The sequence below is a fragment of the Lissotriton helveticus genome, chromosome 8 (genome assembly GCF_964261635.1).
Source record: "Lissotriton helveticus chromosome 8, aLisHel1.1, whole genome shotgun sequence".
Lineage (NCBI taxonomy): Eukaryota > Metazoa > Chordata > Amphibia > Caudata > Salamandridae > Lissotriton > Lissotriton helveticus.
The window spans coordinates 1,448,488,236-1,448,505,423 of NC_136069.1; positions in this window are offsets into that span (position 1 = coordinate 1,448,488,236).

Below are 17,188 nucleotides of genomic sequence, written 5' to 3' on the forward strand. Positions count from 1 at the left end.
GCAGGTTCGACACTGGGCCCTGCAGCCACATATCAGAGAGTCCGCGGACAGGAAGTTGCTGCCGTATGAAAGATGGCTGGTGACTCGCACTTCGGACGCCAAACTCATAACTGACCTCTATAGGATGCTCCAACTCCCATCTTCCTATTTCCACATTCCTGGTCGAGAACGCTGGAACAGAGAACTGGGGAGGACACTTAGCCATAAGGAGTGGGAACATATTTCATACAGGGCTAGACACTCAACCTATCATGTAGGCCTCACGGAAACCTTCACCAAGGTTTCCACCTATAGGTATCACACCCCGGAAAGACTGCACGAGATGAACCGACTCATAAGTGACAAATGCTGGCGGGATTGCGGGCGGGTTGGCACATTGACACACATCCTCTGGGACTGCCCGGTATTGCAAGCCTATTGGTCAACAGTGATAGATGAGATTGATGCATGCTTTGAGATTGAACTGCCCCGATTTCCAGCGTATACCCTGCTGGGTCTCCCAAATGGCTTGATGTACCCGCTGAAATCTAGGAGGGGACGGCAGATTGCCATCATGCTGGGCTCAGCGGTTCAGAACATACTGATACACTGGCGCACGCCCACCATTCCTTCTCACACGGGGTGGCTGCACAGGCTGTGGCATGTTCTGGGGATGGAAAAGCTGTCGCTCACACTAGCGGGAGATGTGACTTGCTTTGAGGAGCTGTGGCAACCCTTTCACACTACTGGCCACGGAATTTAAGGAAATTACATGCCCCCGATACCTGAGACTGATGAGGCTTACACCTCCGTTGTAATGTACTGTCCCATTGGGGAGGGGAGGATACGGCCCCACTGGCGAGGTCATGGACGGGGAGGATGATAGGAATGGCGCTTCACTACCATACTACGCAGCACTGGACAGGGAGGGCGGGGGGGGGTTTGTTGGGGAATTTAGTTTAATCAAGGGAGGGTACGGAATTTTGGGCGTTGTTCCTCTGTTACTTTTGCACATTCCCATGCAAGGAGCAGGAGATCGAGGCAGCCTCTTGGGGCTGGGACAATGGCACTTCATTCCTGGACGCCTCCTGGCGCGACAATTGCATCTTTGTATGATTGTGTTTGTATGCTACTGTACCTTTCTAATAAAATACTTTAAACATAAAAAGTATTCTGAGATAAGCATTTGTGTATTTTATATGCTTGCAGACAGATAACTATGCTGTTCTCATGTTTTGGTAGAATTAGAAACCAGTTATTTTTTTATTTATTTGCAAAAATGACTCAAGTTTCTACATTGAAATGCAGTAGACTATGAAAGGTGTTTTGGTAAACAGTGAGTCTTGTGTGCATTTAGGAATTATACTGATAAAAGCACTCTATACTAATAAGTAGTAGACAATTTTGTGCAATGTGTAGAGTTACCTAAAGTCTTGTTGAGTGCTAAATGTGTTTTGGAAAAAAGCAAGGTATAGAGTTGCTTGAGTAGAATCACACAGTGAGTCTGTGCATTTAGGAATCACTCTGAGAGAAGTATTTTGGTAGTTTATGTGTTTCCCAACACGTAATTGGTTAAAAACGTATTGTGTTTTCACATTTTGATAGAATTAGAAAATAGTCATTGGTTATGTGTTTCGAAAATGAGTTTAGTATTAAAAAATAAAATGCAGTTCTGAAATATATGGAATGCATGCTTGATGTTTTTGCAGAAAAAAGGTACATATAGTCTTGCAGTAACACTACCCCAGTATGATTTCCTACAGTACCCAAACACCACTGCACTACTGTAAACCCTTAATCTACCTCAAGCATAACCACCTATACTACCTATTCACCACTTTACTACCCTAAACTTTAAATCTAATGCAGTACAACCTCCTACACTACCCAAACACCACTATACTATCCTACTACCTTATTTATAAGATATATTGTTCTTTGTCTAGAATCACACAGTGAGTCTGTGCATTTAGGAATCACTCTGAGTGAAGCATTTTGGTAATTCATGTGTTTCCTGACATGTTATTGGATAAAAACGTATTATGTTTTCATATTTTGGTAGAATTAGAAAATAGTCATTGGTTATGTGTTTCCAAAAAGAGTTTAGTATTAATAGTAAAATGCAGTTCTGAAATATATAGAATGCGTGCTTGATGATGTTGCAGACAAATAAGTACATGTAGTCTTGCAGTGACACTACCCAAATATGATTTCCTACACTACCTGAACACCACTGCACTACTGTAAACCCTTAATCTACCTCCAAGATGACCACCTACACTACCGATTTACCACTTTACTACCCTAAAGCTTATATCTACCCCAGCACAACCTCCTATTCTACCCAAACACGACTTTGTTTCCTAGAACACTACCCTACCATGACCCCCTACACTACACAAACCCCACTGCACTACCCTAAACCCTAAAACACTATCCCTAGCATGATCCCCTATGGAACATAAACACTACTGCACTATGCTAGAGCACTACCCCAGTATGACTCCCTATACTACCTAAACACCATTTCACTACTCTAAAGCTTAAATCTATCACAGCAGGACCCCTTACACTACCCAAACACCACTATACTATCCTACTACCTTATTTATAAGAAATATTGTTATTGGTCTAGAATCACACAGTGAGTCTGTGCATTTAGGAATCACTCTGAGAGAAGCATTTTGGTAATTCATGTGTTTCCCGACATGTAAATGGTTAAAAACGTATTGTGTTCTCATATTTTTGTAGAATTAGAAAATAGTCATTGGTTATGTGTTTCCAAAATGAGTTTAGTATTAATAGTAAAATGCAGTTCTGAAATATATGGAATGCATGCTTGATGTTGTTGCAGACAAATAAGTACATGCAGTGACACTACCCCAGTATGATTTCCTACACTACCCGTACACCACTGCACTACTATAAACCCTTAATCTACCTCCAACATGACCACCTACACTACCTATTTTACTACCCTAAATCTTAAATCTACCCAAACACCACTGAACTTTCCTAGAACATTGCTCCTGCACTACCCACTACACTAGACAAACACCACTGTACTACCTTAAAAGACTGATTCAGCACAATCTCCTACACTACATAAACACAACTGCATAACCCTAAACCCTAAATCTACCCCAGCACGACCCCCTACACTACCCATTCACCACTGCACTAAACTAAATGGTAAAACACTACCCCAGCACAACCCCCTACACTACCTGAATACCATTGCATTATCCTAAACCTTAAATCCACCACAGCATGACACTGTACACTACTCAAACACTACTGAACTACATTAGAACACTATCCCATTATGTCCTCCTATACTACCCAAACACCAGTGCACTACCCTAAACCTTAAACCTACCCCAGTACAATCCCTTACACTACCCAAACACCATTGTACTTTCCTAGAACACTACCCCTGCATGACCCCCTGCACTACACAAACACCACTGCACTACCTTAAACCCTTAACACTATCCCTATCATTACCCTGTACATTACATAAACACCACTACACTACCCTAGAACACTCACCAAGTACAACGTCCTACACTACCCAATCAATCAATCAATCAATCAATGACATTTATATAGCGCACTACTTACCCGGAGGGTCTCAAGGCGCTAGGGGGGGGGGAGTGCTGCTACTGCTCGAACAGCCAGGTCTTGAGCTTCTTCCTGAAGGAGAGGTGGTCTTGGGTCAGGCGCAGGTCGGTCGGAAGGGAGTTCCAGGTCTTGGCGGCCAGGTAGGAGAAGGACCTTCCTCCTGCTGTCGTTCTCCGGATGCGGGGGACGGCGGCGAGGGCGTGGCTGGCTGAACGGAGCTGTCAGTTGGGAACGTGGAAGTTGATGCGGTTGTTGAGGTAGCTGGGGCCTTGGTCGTGTAGGGCTTTGTGTGCGTGGGTGAGGAGGCGGAAGGTGATTCTTTTGTTGACGGGGAGCCAATGCAGGTCTCTCAGATGTCCGGAGATGTGGCTGTGTCGTGGGATGTCGAGGATGAGTCTGGCTGAGGCGTTCTGGATCCGCTGGAGTCTCTTCTGGAGCTTGGCGGTGGTTCCGGCATAGAGTGCGTTGCCGTAGTCCAGTCGGCTGGTGACGAGGGCCTGGGTGACCGTCTTCCTTGTCTCGGTGGGGATCCACCGGAAGATCTTCCGTAGCATGCGCAGGATGTTGAAACATGACGAGGAGACGGCGTTTACTTGTCTGGTCATGGTGAGGGAGGAGTCCAAGATGAAGCCCAGGTTGCGTGCGTGGTCTGTCGGTTTGGGTGCGCTGCCCAGGGCAGGGGGCCACCAGGAGTCGTCCCAGGCGGAGGGCGAGGAACCCAGGATGAGGACTTCCGTCTTGTCTGAGTTCAGTTTCAGGCGGCTGGTCGTCATCCACTCGGCTACGTCTTTCATCCCTTCGTGAAGGCTGGCTCTGGCGGCGGTGGGGTCGCTGGTCAGGGAGAGGATCAGTTGGGTGTCGTCGGCGTAGGAGATGATGTTGAGGTTGTGTTGGCGTGCGATGGCTTCGAGGGGGCTCATGTAGACGTTGAAGAGGGTGGGGCTCAGCGAGGATCCTTGAGGGACGCCGCAGATCACTCCGGTGGACTCTGACTTGTACGGTGGTAGGCGGACTCTCTGTGTTCTTCCGTCGAGGAAGGAGATGATCCATTCCAGTGCCTTCTCCTGGATTCCGACGTTGCTGAGGCGCTGCACTAGGGTGCGGTGGCAGACAGTGTCGAAAGCCGCGGAGAGGTCTAGGAGGATGAGGGCCGCTGTTTCCCCGTTGTCCATCAGGGCTCGGATGTCATCGGTGGCAGCGATGAGGGCGGTCTCGGTGCTGTGGTTGGCTCGGAAGCCAGACTGTGAGGGGTCGAGGGATCCATTTGTCTCAAGGAAGGCGGCCAGCTGCTTGTTGACGGTCTTCTCGATGACTTTGGCTGGGAACGGGAGGAGCGAGATGGGGCGGTAATTCTTGAGTTCGGTGGGGTACGCTGTAGGTTTCTTTAGTAGGGCGCTGAGTTCGGCGTGCTTCCAGCTCTCCGGGAAGGTGGCGGTGTCGAAGGAGGTGTTGATGATGTCCCGTAGGTGGGGTGCGATGACTGCGTCGGCCTTGTTGAAGACGTGGTGAGAGCAGGGGTCGGTCGGAGATCCGGAGTGGATGGAGTTCATCATGTGGATGGTGTCTTCGGTGCTGATCGGAGTCCAGGTGCGGAGGGTGGTGGTGGGGGGCGGTGGTTCGGTTGTGGCGTGCGTCAGGTGAGTGCTGAAGCTGTTGTGTATGTCCGCGATCTTGTTGTGGAAGTAGGCGGCGAGGGAGTTGCAGAGGTCTTGCGATGGGGTGATGTCGTTGTTTCCGGCGTTGGGGTTGGAGAGCTCTTTCACGATGTTGAAGAGTTCCTTGCTGTTGTGTGCGTTGTTGTCCAGCCGGTCCTTGAATGCATTTTTCTTAGTGGCGCGGATGAGTTGATGGTGTTTCCGGGTGGCAAGCTTGAGGGCGGTCATGTTGTCCGGTGTTGGTTCCCTTCTCCAGGCTTTCTCGTGGGCTCGGCAGTTCTTCTTGGAGCTCTGGAGTTCGTCGGTGAACCAAGGGGCCTTCTTGCTGCCGGGTCTGCTGGTCGGGGTCCTCAGTGGGGCGAGTTCGTCCGCGCAGTTGATGATCCACTTCGTGAGGTTGTCGGCGGCCTGGCTGGGGTTCGCTGAGCTGGCGGGGGGTGCTGGCTCAGGGAAGCGGCGAGCTGGACGGCTGTGATCTTGTTCCAGCTTCTTCGAGCAACCAGTTGCTGGTGGTGGTGGATCGTCGTTCTTCTGAAGGTGAAGTGGACGCAGCTGTGGTCCGTCCAGTTGACTCCAGTGGCGTGGCTGAAGGCGATGTGTTTGCTGGATGAGAAGATGGCGTCGAGTGTGTGTCCGGCGAGGTGGGTGGGGGTGGATACCAGTTGCTTGAGTCCAAGGTTGGCGAGGTTGTCGAGCTGGGTGATGGTGTTGCGGTCGTTGTTGTTCTCCAGGTGGAAGTTGAGGTCCCCCAGGAGGATGTAGTCGGCGGAGGGGAGGGCATGCGGGCTGACGAAGTCGGCGATGTCCTCGCTGAATTGTGTGCGTGGTCCCGGGGGTCGGTAGATCAGGGTGCCTCTGAGGGTGGTCCTCGGGTCGGTGCGGATCTGGAAGTGTAGGTGTTCGGCGGTTTTCAGGGTGTCGTCGGTGTTAGTTGTGATGTGGATGGTGTCCCTGTGGATGATGGCGATGCCTCCTCCTGTCTGGTTGACGCGGTCCCTCCCGATGATCTTGTAGCCGTCCGGGATGGCGATGGCGATGTCGGGCGCTGATTGGACTACCCTGCATCTTAAATCTACCACAGCATGACCTCTTACACTACCCAAACACTAGTGTACTACCTTAGAATACTATCCCATCATGACCTTCTACACTACCGAAACACCCTTGCACCACCCTAAACCTTAAATGTACCCTAGGACAACCTTGTACACTACCCAAACACCACTGTACTTTCCTAGAACATTGCTCCAGCATGACTCCCTACAGTAGACAAACACCAGTGCACTAACTTAAACCGTAAACACTATCCCTAGCATGACCCTGTACACTACATAAACACTATTGCACTACCCTAGAACACTACCTCAGCATGACCTCCTACACTACTCAAACACCATTGCACTACCCTAAATCTTAAACCTACGTCAGCACGACCTCTTACACTACCCAAACACCATTGCACTATACTAAACTTTAAATCTACCATAGGACGACCTCTTACAGTACCCAAACACCATTGTTCTACCTTAGAACACTATCCCAGCACGTCCTCCTACACTACCCAAACAGCATTGCACTACCCTAAGCTTTAAACCTACTCCAGCACAACCCTTTACACTACCCAAACACCACTGTGCTACCCTACTACTCCATTTATAGGAAATATTGTTATTTGTCTAGAATCACACTGTGAGTCAGTGTCCATTTGGGAAAATTGAGAGACAATGATTTGGTTGCTTTATATGTTTGCAGATATATAAATGCAGTGAGACTATCCCTAGCATCATTCCCTACACTACAGAAAGTCCAGTGCACGACCCTATACCCTAAATCTACCTCCAGCACGACCACCTACAGTACCCATTCACCACTGCACTACCCTAAACTCTAAAGCACTATACCAGCACGACTCTCTACACTACCCAAACACGATTGCACTACCTTAAACCTTAAATCTACCACAGCACGACCTCCTACAGTACCCAAACACCACTGTATTTTCCTAGAACACTACCCCAGCACGACCCCCTACACTATATAAACATCACTGCACTACGTTAAAACCTAAAACACTATCCCTACCATGTCCATGTACACTACATAAACACCACCGCGCTACCCTAGAACACTACTCCAGCATGACCTCCTACACTACCCATTCACCACTGCCCTACCCTAAACTCTAAAACACTATATCCAGCACGACCCACTACAGTACCCAAATACCATTGCACTACCCTAAACCTTAAATCTACACCAGCATGACCCCCTACACTATCCAAACATTACTGCACTACCCGAACACACTACCACGACACGACCCTCTACACACACAAAGACCAGTGCACTTCTCTAAACTCTAAATCTACCCCTAGTATGACCGACTACACTACATAAACACCACTGTACTACCCTAAACACTAAAACACTACCCAGCATGACCCTTTACACTACTCAAACACCATTGTACTACCCTAAACCTCAAATCTACCACAGCATGGCCTCCTACACTACCCAAACACAACTGTACTATCCTAGAACACTACCCCAGCATGACCTCCTACACTACCCAAACACTACTGAACTACCCTAAAACACTACCCCAGCATGACCCCATATACTACACAAACACCACTGCACTACCTTAAACCCTAACATACTATCCCTATTATGTCCCCATACACTACATAAACACCACTGCACTACCCCAGCATGACCTCCTACACTATTCAAACACCATCGCACCACCCCAGCATGACCCCCTACACTACACAAAAAACCCACTGCACTCCCTTAAACCCTAAAACACTATCCTTAGCATGACCCAGTGCATTACATAAACACCACTGCACTATCCTAGAAGAGTATCCCAGCATGACCCCCTACACTATCCAAACACCATTGCAGTACTCTAAACCTTAAGTCTATCCCAGCACGACCTCTTACACTACCCAAACACCAGTGTTACTAAACTCTAAAACACTACCCTATCACAACCCCCTACACTATTGAAACACTATTACACTACCCTAACCTTAAATCTACACCAGCACAACCTCTTACACTACTGAAATACCACTACACTACCCTAGAACAGTACCTCAGCACGACTCCCTACACTAGACAAACAACACTGCACTACTCTAAATTCTAAATCTGCACTGTTGCAAAACCATAGTAACTGTTTATGTACCATGTAGTAACGTATTTACTAAAGTAAAAGTGAACCAATTATAAATTCACTCAGTGTCTTTCCTTATAGTATTGTGATAATTTAGTAAATATGCATGTACTCATACACTTCAGGTTTTAGTGTTATGGAGTGCTTCAAACTGCTATGCACTATGTATGTAGTGCTCTTACAACCTTCACAGTTGTGCTTCAGGCCTACAATTTATATGAAAAGTGTTTGTATAGTAATAAAAATGTATAATTTTTTAAAGTTGTTAATAAATACTTATTTGTGTATATTTTTTACAGATACTGTTTATCGTCCTTAAAATAAAGTTATCATGCTGGAGAAACAAAGAAGAAGAAAAGGTCAGAAAAAAGATACTTACTTGAAAAAGTATGCTAAAAAGAGAAAAATGTCTGGTAAGACCACAAAAGACTTCCTAAAAAATATTACTGGATTTAGAAAAAAAATACAAATGTGGAAAGCAGTAAAAATGTTCCAAGCATAAAAAAAAGTGCAAAGAATAGGAAAGGAAAAAAAGGCAATGTAAAAACAAAGGATGCAGCTTATAGTAAAAGAAGAGAAAATCAATATATAGAATTGTGCAAAAATATTTTTTTTACAACAGAGTAGTCCATAATTTACTAAAACATACAAAGAAATATAGAATGAGGACACAATTTTATAAAAAGAAGAAGCATATAGAATCCATTGTTGAAAAGGCTTTTGAAGTAAAGAGGAAACTCTTTATTTTAGTAATAAACAGAATTCGATTACTAGATAAACCAATCCATTTAATGAAGGCAAAAAGTAAGAGGAAAAGAGTAATTAAGCAAAGTAATTTTTGTGATATTTTTTTAGGGGAATGGAAACACTCTTCAAGTTCTGAGCCTTTTTTTAATGAAGAGAGTTATTTACAGAGCAATAATTTGTTGCATGCAGTTGACACCAGTGGTCGTGCTTATGAGGTTAAAAATGGTTGTCCACTTGAGAAAGAGCAAATGGTTCCTATAAATGCAGAAGAAGTGATAGCTGATAACGTTCTAGGCAAATGTCCTAAAGCCCCAGTTTTTACTTGGGATTGTAGTAGTATTTGTAGTGTATGACAGGAATCTATTAATAAATTACATAATTTCTTACATGCATTTTGTAAAAAAGTGTTAAGCAAAAGATGAAGCTGTTGCAAGGACTAGACCCTTGCACAGTGAGAAAATATACTGGTTTGCATGGTCACTCTTTGGCTTGTCTTTCTAGGAAAGTATGTCAAAGTGTTTTTCACCATTTCAGGATGTTGGCAGTACATCATACTCAAATGCGGAAGTTAGTGAAAAGATTGTATTATGCAAAAAGTCCAGCACTAAAGTTAAATGAGTAGAACAGTGCTCTTTTGCGTGGGTCAGTATCAGATGTGAAGAAGGTTTGTGATGATGAGTTTTGTTACTTTGGTCCTGAACAAGAGAGTGCAGAAACTGAAACATTAATAGAAGAAAATGTTGTAGAGAATGTTGAACATAGTTGTACAAACAATTTTGAATGTTAAATTATAAAATTTAAGCATTTCAGGTGAAAGGCCAAATTGCTCTTGAATTTGTTGTCGCCGAACTCCCTACAAAAATCAGACTAGGAGTGTTGATCTGTATTGAAAAAGTGAAAAAGAAAATAATGATAAATGGAAAGAATTTGCAACTTATTTGTTGGTAGAGAATTGTTTTGATTTGGATTCTGATCACCGTATTTGTAAATATTGTTATAACAAATTAGGTGAGAATAAAATGCCCACTAGAGCTGTTCATAATAATCTAGAGTTGGTTGCTATTCCTCCAGAACTGATAGATTTAAACACCTATGAGTATTTTCTCATTCAACGTGTCCACCCGTTTCAGGCTATTGTTCGTATGGAGCCTAAGACAGGTAAATTCTTCCTTCGGATTTAAAAAGAGGATTAAAAGGAAGAGTTGTTAATTTACCGTTAGATTTAAAGAAAAATATTGAAACTATTGGTGTAGAGAGTGTAGAAAGTGAACCACTAGTTATTCTTGTAAATGGTGTACCGACTAAGAATAAGAAAATCTGGCAGGAGTTAGTGGAAGTTAGGAAAGTGCAAAAGGCAACATTGTAGCTGATAAAGAACAATACATACTATAATAATGTTTATATGGGAGAAGTAGAAATAGTTTTAGCAGAAGATAGTAAAACATCAAGTGGAAAAATTGAAAAAGTGGATATGTTAAGATGTGAAGAAATCTATGAACATTACAGTGTGCATCCACTTCATTCAAAAGAAGTGATGGGGAACACTACTGATTTGTTCCAAATGAAAAAAAGCAAAAGGAACTCCTATGAGTGTATGGGAAGAGAGCTTGGAAGCTCGTTTTTTTCCATAGTTGTTCCCAACTGGAAAAGGAGGACGATATGATCAACGTCCTGTGCAGATTCCTGCATCTGAATATCGGACAACAAGATTATATGCTGAAGATCCAAGATTTTGTCAATGTATCCCTTATATATTTTGTTTGAAAGTGACTTGTCTGGACTTTCATATGCAGTCAATCATATTCTAAAAACTGGAATACATCTGCAAAATGTATCTGCAAAAGTTTGTATGGATAAAATGCACCAGAGAGATGATCATCTAGAATCTCAGCTCATTCATTTGATGGCATGTCAGCGTGGGACTAATGAATATTGGTACCGTCGTCATAGAGAACTGAAATGTATGCTACGGAACGGAGGAACTCCAACATGGGGGTCAGTTAGGATGGCGGATGGATCGCCACCGCCTTGCAGGCGGTGGCAATCCGTCCGCCATCCTTGCCCGTCCGCCACGTATTTCCCTCCGCCATATTACAATGGCGGAGGGGACCGTGGTGGACAGGAAGACCGTCCACCGCATTTCCGCCGCGGTCGCCTTGCGACCGCGGCAGAAAAGCTCTAATATGGTGGCGGTGTCTATCAGACACTGCCAGCCATATTAAGATTTGGTGGGAGCTATGCATTTCCGAGGCGGCAATGCCACCACGAAAAGGCATATGGTCCTTGCTTTGGGGTGAAGGGGGTTGGAGGGTGCACATGGGAGTACCTATGGTACCCCCTGCAGTTGCATGCAAAATACAGCAGGCACCTCGCGGTGCCTGCCGCTTTGTGCATGCACATTCACAGCATGCATTTTTTACTTTGCGGCGGGTGTTGCTTAAAGCAGGACCAGTCGCAATGTTAAAGATAAGGGATGTGACCACCAGGGTGGCGGTCACATCCTAATTTCAATGGAGGGAATGATGGAGCGAGATAGAAAACAAAATTTTGTTTAAACTCGCAAAGTCACATTTCCATAACATGAATAAAATTATTAATGATTTGTGATATGTTGTGCTAATACAACCTAGATTAAACTTTACACGTGGGGGGACTAACATGTGTGCTCATAAACGTGCATAAATGTTGCATCTTTTTGTTCGTGCAAAATAATAAAATAATTTATTGTTTTCGTTTTTGTCATTACTAACTGCTGCATATTTAAAATAAGCATGTGCTTGTTTTGCTTATTCTTGTCTGTGTGATGTCATTTCTACTATTCTAGGTGCATATGGGTCTCATAGAAAAACGGAGACTGGTAAATATAAACGCTGCTTTATTTGTTTGCAATGGCTAGGTAACATTTTGATTAATCGGGTGGGTTAATTATTTAGTAAACCATGGGGTGGATACAGAATATACTTTATTTCTTACATTAATACTTTTCTTGTGTTTGTTTTATACTAGAAATCATAAGTTGCCTGCTTTTGAGGCCTAACTATTTGAGCCGCACAAAAAGAGCTAATTCATATTTCTGCAGAAAGTCACGAGACGCCCATTCTGAATTAAAACGTTTATTGAAGCTGCATTCACAAAGCAAAAACTGATGAGCTGACATCATTCTGTCGGACATGGCCAAGGTCGAAAGTGAACTTTTTGTCAGTCCTTAACTTGGCATCCGCGGAAGTTGCACTGTAAGACTATGGAAGCTGCGAGGATGACTTAAAACAAAGTTGCAATCGCAGGAAGCCTCTGGCTTCACGTGGAAGAGACAATGGTCTTTGTAAGACATGATTTTGTGGAACTTTTTAAGAATCGGGTGACATGTCACTTGTCACTCTCAGCCAATGGGACGTCGAGTATTTCTGAAAACTTTCCTTTGCTAGTTTAGTTAGCGTAGAAAGGTATAAAAAGTCATGCCCTTAGGGTTGGGCTGGCTGCTGCTTTCTGACTTTCCGATGAGGGTGATGTGCTGCTGGACTTTGCGTGGAGCACGTAAGAATCCTCAAAGATCTTTACATTTAATTTCTGTCTATTTAGCTCAGTTAGGAAAATATGTTTTAGAAATGCTAAACTTTATATAATTCTTTGAAGTTAATTCAATTGCTTAAATTGTATTTTTCTTATTTCTTACCATCATGCTTGCTTTATTGCAAATAAATTTCATTTATAAGACTTACAACATATATACCATAATTTAGAAAATAAAATCTTACTTTTGACAAACAAGCTGGTCTTGGTTATTTAGAAGTATAGGTTACCTTTAGCTAGATCACGTCGCCTATAGTGGTCGTTTAAATGGTTGGGTTTTATTCTAATGATAATATTCTTTCTGCAAATGTATAAATATGTTTATAGTTTGTAAATAATGTGTATATAGATTTATTTGACCACCTGATTCAGTAGGCCCAAAAATATATCAGGTTCATAAATGGGTCCATGTATAGTTTAGAATTTTGTTTATAGGTTATGAAATTGGGTAGCGTAGTTTATGATATATTTTCTATAGCCCGCTGGATCAATTATCTGGTAGCAGAAATTGATGGTTGCTAAGGAGTAACCAAGGTAACATGTTGGTTGCTAAGAATTGCGTCATGGTATGCAAATAGGATTGATGTTTTAACACTTGTTAAGTTCGTTTTTCGTGCCTATCTGTAAGCTATACCGGTATAGATTGTGTGGCGAGAAATTAGTCACGCAAGCCATCTGTTCGTTTGTAGTGATATCGCCGAGTATCACAAGAGGTATCGCCGTGTACCATAGTGTTGTCGCCGAGCAGCACAGTTTTAGGGCTAGGTCTGATTCTTGTATAGTGAGGATTTTCTAAGAAATCAAAGCAGCATGAGAATAGGGACAAAGCGCCTTCCATAAAACTCACTGTGATGAGAGTATTAGTTATATCCGAGCTTGAGTGAAGGGTAAAATTTAACGTCGGTGCATGATTATCTATAAACAGGTTAGAGTCCTGTACGGGTACATGTTTCATATCTATAAACAGGTGAGAGCCCTGTACGGATAACGTCGTTATTTTGCTAACGGTGCATGATTTCTATAAACAGGTGAGAGTCCTGTACGGATTTTGTGTGTGTTTGAATTTAGGGAATTTTCCGTGTAAAAGTGCGAGTTTGAGTTGTATTTTATGTTCAAGTGGAACTCTTAGAACTTTCACTTCGCGGTGGGTTCAGAGCAAAGCGAGTTCATAATTATACTTGCTAGAAGGGTGGGGTAAGGTTACTCTACTAACAATTGAATATTATCCTTAGTGTGAATAGCGCCGTCTATTCCGAAGTGTGGATACTTGAATGTATGTAAACTATCCTAATTAGTGAAACGAACAGATGTTGTCTTTATAAGTGATTGTTAAGAATTAATTTACACCGAAAAGTGTTCTTAAAATGGCGCTGTGAAAAGATTTTGTGAAGGAGGGGTAAGCGCCAGGAGTGAGAAACGAGAAACCGCAGCTGCTGTGTACGTCACAGAGCCGCGCTGGGATTGGGTGACCTACGTCACAAGCTGTATTCTGATTGGCTCCTGAGTCTCTGACGGCCTGTGAGCTGATTGGTCCTTAGGAAAATCTCCAAAATTATTGGTCGAGCTGAAAAGTGACGCAGCTCAACTGCCATTGGCTTGTTAGTGTATTTCGCGCACGGATTGGTTGTTTTGCGGAACATCCCGGAAATATTTTACGAACGATTTTGTGAATTAAATTTTACTTTTGAAAATGAGTTATCATTTTAAACATGTTGAGAAAAAGACAACATTATTTCAGAAATTTAAGAATTTATTTTCACCTGACAAGAAAATCGAAACGCGAGGTGGTAAACTACTTCATAAGTATAAAACACCTGCAGCATACATGGAAGGTGAATACGGATATCATACTGTCTTATGGTTCGACAGTTGGAAACGTTATACTAAAAACGATGGTGTTTTGGCTTGGCCTGATGATGGTTCATTTAATGTAAGAGTTTTAAGAAACTTACGAGAGAAAATGAATGCTCTTGTTCCAAAACCGAGACCAACTCAATTTGAAGCTTTAGTTGAGTGGGAAGATGAGATGTATCAGTTACAAAGAGAAGCTAGTGGAATTAAAAGACCTTCTAAAAATCCATCATGGAAAAGAGAAACTCATGAAGATAGATTACGAATGTGGAGACAGGGAAACATGAGTGAAGGATTGTATTTAATTCATGAAATGGTAATGGGTTCTCCTACAGGAAAATCTATGGAAAGTGAATCTGAGGATGCAATTATGGAAGAAATATATACAACTGCTAAAAATAAACAGCCTAATCAGCCTTTGAGACCTCCTAGATCATGGTCTACTCCGGTGGTTTCTACTGAAACTTCACCGAGTGCACCTCCAATTAATGAAGCTCCTAAACTTTATCCAAATAATTGTGAAATCACTGAAACTCCTAGAAGACCAGAATTTGAGAATGCTCGAAATGAGGGTAGACATTTTTCAATGACTCCAAGAGCAAGGGAACCTCCAAAAGAATATACAAGAGAGACAAGAAATGTTGAGGATGATGATTATAATGAATACTTAAGGTCTAAAGAAGAATTAATTAAAAGAATGACAAAAGGCATGGAAGCTGTTACAGTTCCAGTAACAATAGGTCCTGTTCAGCCTGTATTTGAACAAAGAAATACAAACAAAACTGGATTAACTATTCCTTTAAATACAGAAATTCAAAAGCCTGCTGAAAAATTTTATTCAGATTTGACAGAATTAAATACTTCTAGATCGAGAATGCCTGATTTAACTTTCAATGAGGATTTATCTCCAAAAACACCAATGGGTGCTATGTCAGATGTAGGAAGTCCTGAAGTCAGGGTAACTACACCAAAGCTTGATGTGGCCAAATTAAAAGCAAATATAGAAGAATTAATAATTGGAACAATTGGCCCAGATAGTTTAAATTACTATCGGGATGATGAACTACTATTCATTTGCAAAAGTATTCAGTGGAAAACGAAAAATAAATATGATCAATTAGAGGATCTAGCTGCAGAACTTGAAATCGATGTGAGTAAACAAAAGAATTTTGCAAAACATTACAGATTAGATTTCTCAGAAAGCGACATTGAGAGTTTGAACTCAATGGGAAGAATAGTTCACATTAAAGATTTAATTGTCTATATCAAAAAGCTAGGAGAACTGAACAAATGGAGAGTTAAATGGACCAAAAGAAAGGAAGATGAAAGATTAGAAAGAATGTCAAAACAATTTCCAATGAGAGAAGTTGCAGGTGGAGGATATGTTCATGTCCCATGGTCAAGACAGGACATTCTGTTATTTACAAATGATTTTCCTAAATTAAGAGAGAAACCTGTTGAGTGGTACAGGCAAGTCGATAGATTTATCAAAGTGTCAAAAGTTCTGTGGATTGATTTGGATGGATTTTTTGACATTGTTGTTCCATCTGATCTTTGGACAGAATGTAAAATATCTATTAGTTGGCCAAAAACAGAACCTGAGCGAATTAAAGAAACAGGTGCCCCAAATCCACTTGTAATGGATTTTTATGAGAAAGTAATTGTTTGGATGAAAAACAAAATTCCACCCAAAGAAGTTGATTGGGTTAAAATAGAAAGAACAGAGCAGGAAACAAAAGAATCAGTTCATTCTTTTTATGAAAGGCTACTGTTAATCTTTAAACAATACAGTGGTTATGAAAAATTAGATGAGAAAGACATGAGTCATTTTATCTATAGATTTGTTTATGGACTAAAACCTGAAATTGGAGAAATGATCAGAACTAGTATTGTCGGATGGCAAGCACTATCTATAGATGATATTCTGAGAAAAGCAAAATATTGTAGCGATGAATTAGAAGTAAAACAGAAGAAGTTAAAGGAGAAAGCCATGTGGGCACAGGTAAAGGTAGCTGAGCAACAGATTGCCAGCATGGGAAATAAGAACGCTAATTTTGTACAAACTGGAAATACGAACCAAATACAAGGAAAGTTTAAAGGTAATAATTTCCAAAAGAAATTTAGCCCAAAAATAGAAGAGCTGAAACAAAGATTACCTTGTTTTAATTGTGGCGAAATTGGACATTGGAGGGACGAGTGTCCTCATCCTCCTAGAAACTTAAAGAATCCCTTATTGAATCCACAGATGCAGAATGGTGTTAACGTGCAGCAACAGCTACAGATGCAACAGGGGTTAAATGAATTTAATATTCAGCGACAATTACAACAACAGCAACAACAACAGGTGAATAATCGACAGGACCAGTTGCCACAACCACCTTTTCCGAATTGTGGGGGAGTTCAAAAATATAATCCAAAAGTGGGATTTCAGGGATGTGAACAGGTAATAAAACCACAAAAACAGCAAAAGCAGCAAAGGGTTCAAATGCAAAATGCTTCACAACAATTTTTATTAACAGAAAGCCAAGACAGTGATTCTGATGATTATTGCTGACGGTGCCCGAGAGAGGAGGAAGAGTGT